The following is an 8540-nucleotide window of genomic DNA, read 5'->3' on the forward strand; positions in this document are numbered from 1 at the left end:
AGAGAGCGGGCTGAGAGGAAGAAAGAGATAGGGCGATTTAAAGTGATAAATACAAGCCATATTAAAGAGAGAAATACGTGGAGTAAGGGATTGATTTGGGGGGTACCAGTCGGAGTCACTATCGAGGATATTAAATCAAACCTAAAGTAGGAATTATAAAAGATGCTCGTAGTTTTCAGGTAACTTCCTTGCGCAAAAGGTGACTCTAGGCTTCTTGAGTTACAGTTTTAGAGAGTATGTACCAAAACCAATGAGGTGTTACAACTGTCAAAGTTTGGTCATACAGCCAAGACATGAAAGGGCAAGAGAAGATGTGCCAGATGTGGAGAGGATCATGTGTACGGGCAATGTAATCAGGTGCAACCAAGATGTTGCAACTGTGGTGGAAATCACAGTGTGGTTTATGGGGGATGTGAGGTAATGAAAAGAGAAATAGAAATACAGCAGGTAAGAGTTCAGAGTAAGCTAATGTATGCAGAGGCTGTGAAGATAGTGCGTCAGGGGGAGGAGTGGAAGAGAGAAGAAGAGTAGTAAAACAACCCACAACAGAACCAGTTCAGACAAATGAGGGGAAAGAAAAAGTCGACCTAAAGAAGCTAGTCATTTTCATTTCAGTGGTATTCGCTACAATGGAGGTTAAATCAAAAACAGAGAGAATTCAAATAATTGTAAAGGCAGCACCTCATCATCTTGTTATTGGTGGGCAGACATAGGAGGAGGTGAGGAATGAGCTCAGTGGTCAAGCAAGCCAAGAGCCGTAGGGGGTTGGTTCGTAGTAATTATGGTCCTATTGCTACAGTGGAATGCTAGAAGTTTGTCGGCCAATGGACAGGACTTTAAAAAGTATGTACATGATTTATCCAGTAAGCCAAATGTAATTTGTGTTCAGGAAACATGGTTGAAACCAAATTTAGATTTTAGAATAGTCGGGTATGTTTTTGTTAGGTGTGATAGGGGGGACGGTTTATGTTGGAGCCATATAATCAGATTTTGAATTATGGCAAGGAAAGAGATGTTTAGTTAATTCTGCTATTTTGTCTTATATTTGTTAAAACTATTTTAGTTGATTTGTTACACAAAGGAGACCAAATTGGTCAGTCACGGATTGGTGACATCCCTTTAAGTTTTATGAATGAAATGTTTGTTGCGGGTTAGATGGCGGAGAGCAACAATTTTCCGACCACATATTGTATATAATTTAAGCAATCTGTTTTATAGTATTTTCTTTAATGATTGGAAAAGTCAACTGGAGTTTTGTCTTAGATAAATCATGTTTTTGTTACTTATGGACAGACGTTCTGCGTGCATGCTTTACACAGTGTGTCGGTGACTCAGTGTAGATTAGCCACTACAGATTAGGAGGAGGATGTGCAACATTTATTTGGGAAGATATTTCATTTAGAGAGGTGAGTATAGGAAATGATCAAGAATATATAACAGTAGATTTATGGATAAGAGAGGTAGGTATGTAATTATAAATTATTACAATCCTTGCTGGAAACTAGATTTGAATAGGTTAATACAAATTAAAGGGATGAATGGGAATAGGGTGTTGGTATGTGGGGATTTTAATGCCCATAGCACATTATGGGGTGGACTAAGAACAGATGCAAATGGTGAGGTAATTGAAGAACTGCTGGAGGGTGTGTATAAATGATGGGAGAGGGCCTTGAATAGATGTGCACAAAGGAAACACGTCAGTTCTTGATCTAACCTTAGTATCTAGAAATTTAGCAGAGATATGTGAATAGGAGGTATCAGAGGAAACATCAGTAGGGAGTGATCATTTTCCAGTGCTGTGTAGAATAGTACTGGAAAGAAGCCATAAACAGGGAAAAATGTTGGGGAAGTGGATATTTAGCAGTGCAAATTGGGGAAAGTTTAAATATATGTGAGGTAGAATTGGACAAAATAAACCTAAATGAAGATATTGGGGACAATGATAAAAAGTCATCATTACTAGAAGCTGCTAATAAGACAATTTCTAAAAGTAAAGGAAGAATGAAAAGGAAAGTGGTTCCTTGGTGGACAGATGAGTGTGGTAAAGCAGTGAAGGAGAGGAATGAAGCTCTTAGGGTATTAAGATAATTAATTTAATTTAAATAATTTAATTAAATATAAACAAGCACAAGCAAAGGTGAAGAAAGTTCTACCTAAAGCAAAAAGACAAAGCTGGCAGACTTTTTGTAATAAAATTGGGAGATCAACACCAGTGGGAGATTTGGGGTATGCTTCAGAACATGAGAGGAATCAGAAGGGAATGGCAGTATCCAGTTCTGAAGACAGGGGAGGAAACTGCAGTGTCAGATGAAGAGAAGGTAGAAATGATAGCAATAGCACTCAAATCCATAGCTCTGAGAACCTGACAGGAATGCAAGAGAGGAAGGGGAATGACAAGATCATCCTGGAATTCTAGAGAAAAGGGAGGATACTTTTAGTACAATGGATGCTCCATTTACCTTGGAAGAAATGGAAAGAGCAATAATCAAGTCTGGGCATACATCTCCAGGGAAGGATGAAATATGTTATATTATTTTAAAGAATTCAGGCGCAGTAGCAAATATGAAGCTGTTATGTTTTTATGATAAAGTATGGGAAGTGGGAAAATTACCATTGAGTTGGAAAGAAGGAGTGATTATTCCCATCAGGAAGCCAGGGAAGGACCCATCAAAGCCATCAAACTATAGACCAATAGCACTCACGTCAAACATGGGAAAGATAATGGAAAGAATGGTTACAGATACAACTAAAATATTGATTCCATGTTGGGAGAGTGGAAAGTTCACACGTGAGTGTTTTGCCTGGAGCAGTGAAAAAGTGGCAAGAAACATGACACTAGATCAGAGAGAATATACCCATACAGTTTCCTTATCAGTTACTCCTCCTTGGATGTTCCCACCAGTTACAGTTGATTTTTATTTCCTGGGAAAAAATGGAAGAACATTCAAGTCTTGCAAATATGTCAGTTTTGGTTGAGGACAGACTTCATACATTATACCAAACATTTCTGTCAGTATATACAAATTGGTGCAAGGATCCTAATACATGGTGCACATAATTTGCCTTCGATATACCAGCTTTACAAATCTCTGCTAAAAGAAGAACATCAGACCATTTATCAGTATACACAGTCGAGATGATGGCATTGCAACTGCGCTACAGAAAATAGAAGAATTACAGGTCAGAAAGGTTATTCTTTGCACTGATTCCAGCTCATCATTAATTTAATTGCAGTCAATTACATCTCACAGTAGGCAGGATATAGTGAATGACATTTGTGAAACATTATACAGATTAAAGCATATGCATATTGTGGCTACATTTATGTGGACACCAGCTCACAGAGGGATGAAAGGCAATGAAATTGCAGACACGTTTGAGAAACAGGCACTGGAAAATGAAGACATAATGAACATCCCAATTAGTAAATAGGAGGCAAAAGGAATCATCAAAGGAAACATCATCAATGGGTGGCAGCATAGTTGGGAGACAGTAAATACAGGACGGCACCTCTATGCAGTGCAGCGAGAAGTGGGCACGGTGAGGACAGGTCAAAGCAGCACCAAAGAGGAGAACATACTAACAAGACTGAGAGTGGGACAAACCAAACTGAACAAAACACTGCATCTAATAGGCAAACATCCATCAGAGTTATGTGATAACTGTGATAACAACAAAACATGTAGTTTTACACTTCCATAAATACACACAAGAGCAAGAAGCATTAAAGAGGGGAATCAGGTGACTTGGAGTCAAAGAAATGACTATATTTTCTATTGTGATAAAAAGTGTGTCAGGGCTTGTGCAAAAATGTAATTCATTCATTTATTCATTAAATAGCTACATTTTATGTATTTCTTTTGTTTCGTTTCTTTTGGTTCTTGTTTTGGGTAGAAAACTCTGGCTCACACTCATAGTACATATGGGGGGGGGCGGTAATGCACCAAAACGCTGGTTGCCACCCGCCAAAAAAGAAGAAGAAGAAGAAGAAGTAGGAGGAGAAGAAGAAGAAGAAGAAGAAGAAGAAGAAGTAAAAGGAAAAGGAGAAGAAGAAGAAGAAGAAGAAGAAGAAGAAGAAGGAGGAGGAGGAGGAGGAGAAGAAGAAGAAGGAGGAGAAGAAGAAGAAGGAGGAGAAGAAGAAGAAGGAGAAGTAGGAGAAGTAGGAGGAGAAGGAGAAGGAGAAGAAGAAGAAGGAGAAGGAGAAGAAGCAGAAGCAGAAGAAGGTCCGTCCAGCAGGGGCGCTGTGTCCCCAGGCCGCGCCGGGCCTGCCTGGTGGAGGCCCTCCCACCTCGCAGCCATGGCCGCCGCCTGCAGAAAAGGAAGTGCGCAGCACCGCGGCTCGGCGGAGGGGCGCTCTCCACGGGGCAGAGTTCACAAACTACTGTAGCCAGCAGCTCGGATTATTTACCCACAAACATGACAGCGACGGTTATTCATTCTGTAACGGAATACAGAGAGGTCTCCGACGAGGTAAACGACGCCTCCCCTCTGCACAAACATGCTATCGTTAGCCTAGCCGCTTGTCGGACTGGTAACTTGTGCCACCCGCTCGATTGTTGACTCGTGACTTAAACACCGCTCCCCGAGTCGCCCAGGGGAGTAAAACGAACGTCTTCTAGCGCTGCTCGCTGGTGCGTGTTGTTGACAGGAGCTCGTCAAGTGTCTCCCGGGACATATAAATATATATATACAGGTGTGTTCACCTGTAGAACCACCTGTAGAGCAGATGCAGCTGGTGTCACACAGAGAAGAAGAAGAAGAAGAACTCACTTAATGGGTTAGGGTCAAGTCAATGTGGAAGTCGGAGGAATGCTCACATGAATATGTTTGTGTGATCATTCCTACACAGAGTGACCGAGTCCTGATAATGGACCTGACCCACCGGACCTCTTCCTGTGTTCTGAACAACAGAATAGCAAAGTGAGCTTCATCCACATGCGGTTGGCCTGTTCAGTCAGTCTTTCTTCTGTGACTGTTGTCCAATAATGGACCTGCTCGCTGACTGACACCAAAATCAAATTCTCCTCGACTTGAAGAACATGAGTTGACTGATGATTTGGACTTGAGACTTAGTGTTTCATACTGTCACTTCTGGTGCTTCAGGATTAACCATTCTGAATTCAGGAGGGAGGGCAGAATAAGTCGGAGCAGCAAAAGCCTCGATATTCACTACATTTACACTGCCATTGTTACTGACAAAGATTTTGACTCAAAGGTGATTTAAGGAAATATATGCATCTTCACAGTTGACTTGTATCGCTTGTCTTGATTTGTGTTGGATGCCAAATAACTTTCTGAAGCATTATGCCTTTGTGGGAATATGAAATCACATTCTTCTACTGCTGTTTCATGTATAACACATTCAATGAAAAAATGCATTTTGAAGTTTCCATATGAAATGGTGCGTTTACTAACCGTCACACATTTCTCATTACAGAACAATAAGATGTTGGACTACAGCAGCAGCAGCAGCAACAACAACAGTCCTGGTGGACTTCAGCTGACCTCTGTCCCATGCTCCAGTGCCAACCTCTCGTGCATCCCCAGTGAGCTGGTGATGGGGGCCTCCTCTCCCAGTCACTCAGTCAGCCTCCCTAGTACCAAGTTCAGCCTTAAAACAGACCCCTCTGTGTTGCTGGGTAACAGCTGCAAGGGCAACAACAAGGACAACTTTTTCCGTGCACGCTCTTACTCGGAGCTGGGGGACAGGTTGCGTCCTGGTGATCAGGCGTGTGTGGCTGCGAGTAGCCAAGTCAACTCTAGCCGCTATAAAACAGAGTTGTGCCGGCCCTTTGAGGAGAACGGTACCTGCAAGTACGGAGATAAGTGCCAATTCGCCCATGGAATGCGTGAGCTACGCAGCCTGTGCCGTCACCCAAAGTACAAGACTGAGCTGTGCCGCACCTTCCACACCATCGGTTTCTGTCCGTACGGGCCGCGCTGCCACTTCATTCACAACGCAGACGAGTGCCGTGGGCTCCCTCCCCTCTCTGCCTTTAACAAGATGGAGCGCCCTCGGCTGCAACATAGCTTCAGCTTCGCTGGCTTCCCTAGCTCCAGCGGCCTGGAGGATAGCCCCAGCACGGTCACACCTCCGCCCGTGTTCTCCACTGAAGACCTGACTGAGTGGCAGAGCAACCCCTTCACCGTCTCCAGTCAGGAACTTGCCAGCATGTTCGGCCCGAGCTCGGCACACCCACTTGTGTGTGAGCGTCAAGGTCTGGCCCCACCTTCCCCGACCACCCCCTGCTTTTTTCAGCCCACATCAGAGAGGCCCCCCAGACTCCCTGTCTGACCAGGAGGGATACCAGAGCAGCATGGGCTGCCCCCCCCCTCCCCTGGATAGGCTCTCCATCTCCAATGATGAAGGTGTCTGAAGATGAAGATGGGATCATTCTCCTCCTCCTCCTCTCAGCCCTGTTTACAGGAGTAGGAGACTGCTCTGCACTCTTGTCACCAGTGAGTCCCCTCGGACAAGTTGGTAAAGCAGCGTCCTTTTCATGCAAAAAGACGTTTAATCTGACTGGTCAGGTGCAGTAGGAGTTTACACCTGCTGGTGTCTGTCACCATGAAGCGAAGTTTCTAAAGGCATCTTCTGATCCTGTTCATGAGATGGTTTGGTTCCAGGTTAACTCACAGATTACCATATGCCTTGTGTCACTGAGCTGATGGTCAGTTATCGTTCTCTGGCCTTTTGGTTGCACACAGACTTTAAAGAGGATTAAATATGAATTATGAGTTTGAGGGTTCAGTTATGGCAACATTCTTTCACCTCCCTGTCACTCTGGGTCGTCCACAGAGCAAAATGGAGGAAGTTATCTTCCGCACTACTCCTTTAGTTGACGTCTGTGGGCTAACAGAGAGGCGGGGGCACTGAACTCTGGTTACTCAGTGCCAACACAAGGAAGGATGTGTTTTCTTAGTTCCTTTGCCTCTGAGGTCTTTAGAGTTTAACTCTAGCCTTTTCAACCCCTTCAGATCCATTCTGTGAGATCAGGTGAGCTTGGACCGTGCTGTTGTCCACTTTATCTCCTCGAGCCCTCAGAGTTGTGCCTTTGGTTGTCAATGCTTATTTATCAAAATCTATTTATTGACGATCTGAAGCATTTCAATTTTGTATCTATCTTGTTAATGAGACAATAGAATATATATTTTCTCTGATGTTAAATTATGATTTTCCGTATCATTAACAGGATTATTTTTATTCACAGTTAATATATTATACTACAATGACATTTCTTGAAAAACTCATGATTTATTTTGAAAGTGAATCTTAATTAAAACCCAAAGGTTTGGTCTTTGTATTTATCATTAGTTCCTTCCAAATGGTGGGCTGCAGGTTGTGTACCAGATCTGTGTCTCACGCTGTACAATGAAGGAGGATTATTGATTAGTGAGGTATCGTCATGGTAACTAATGCTGCACAGCTATAACAGATCAGCATGTACCGATTGGTTCTCATCATGTTGATGTTCAGTTATGAGCTGAAAGCAGAAGGTTAAACTGTCACACACCTTGAGAACACGTGGCTTGTACTGGTGATGTTCTCAGCGTGTTCTTTGTTCCTGCTGCAGATGTTTTCTTTAGTGTTTGTGAGAAACGGCAGTAGACGAGCCCGTGTGTGTGACTGGGTTTCCTCAGCGAGTTGTGAACTGTCGTGTGAACACTTGGTGCGATTGTTTTGTTTATATTCTTCTTGGTACAGGCCTCTGGAGCACTTTTCCCCACTTCACTATCTTCACGCACAGGGACTATGTTGTTGCCATATTAGCTCATGCCTCTGAGAAGTGACTGTAGTTATTTAGTATACCAGTGTTCTCAGCATCAACAGGATATTCAAAGGTGATGATGTTAACATTGATTGATTTCAGAGTGTGTTGTAACAGAACCTGTTAACATGTCCCTCCTGTACTAAATGCTGCGTCCAGGCCTCATAGCTCACCCTCCTGCCGTCCGGGGTACAACTAGCATCTAACACTGATCCTGGAACAGTCAGTTTTACTAACAAACATTTTTAGCTTTTATTTTGAAATGTGAATGGAAGTATGCCTGTTCCACAGTATCATGCGCAGACTTTGTAGTACTTAGCCACTCTTTATTTTCCAATGAAGTGCCTACAAATACATTCCAGGTTTCCCCAAATGTGCCTTCATATGTTTCTATATAAGATGTATTTTTGTAAGTTCCAGGTAAACAGGACTGACACGTGGAAAGGAACTGCTGAATGTCTTCTCTGTTGCTGTCACCACAGTAATTGCTCAGTTGATGATGGTTTATTTTGTAGTGACAGATTGTAGTTACAACAATAAAACACGTCTTTATACTGAATGTGTGGGTTGATCTCTTACACTGACATTCAGTAAGTTACTGAGTAGAATATAAATCAATACTGCAGAGGTTGAGGATGTTCTACATCAGGTGAGGCCAACCAGTCCAGCACAAAGAGCTGCATGGAACTTCCAATAAGCAGGGCGATATGGAAAAAAATCTTATAGATAATTTTTTTCATATGGATCGATATTGATATATATCACGATATA

The 8540-nt window shown here is 42.8% G+C and overlaps 1 pseudogene; it reads left to right on the forward strand.

Moving 5' to 3' along the window:
* The first annotated feature begins 4109 nt into the window (after positions 1-4109).
* On the forward strand, positions 4110-8328 carry LOC118283693 (annotated as a pseudogene).
* Positions 8329-8540: the final 212 nt, after the last annotated feature.

Source organism: Scophthalmus maximus, chromosome 18 (genome assembly GCF_022379125.1).
Source record: "Scophthalmus maximus strain ysfricsl-2021 chromosome 18, ASM2237912v1, whole genome shotgun sequence".
In the NCBI taxonomy this organism is placed as follows: domain Eukaryota; kingdom Metazoa; phylum Chordata; class Actinopteri; order Pleuronectiformes; family Scophthalmidae; genus Scophthalmus; species Scophthalmus maximus.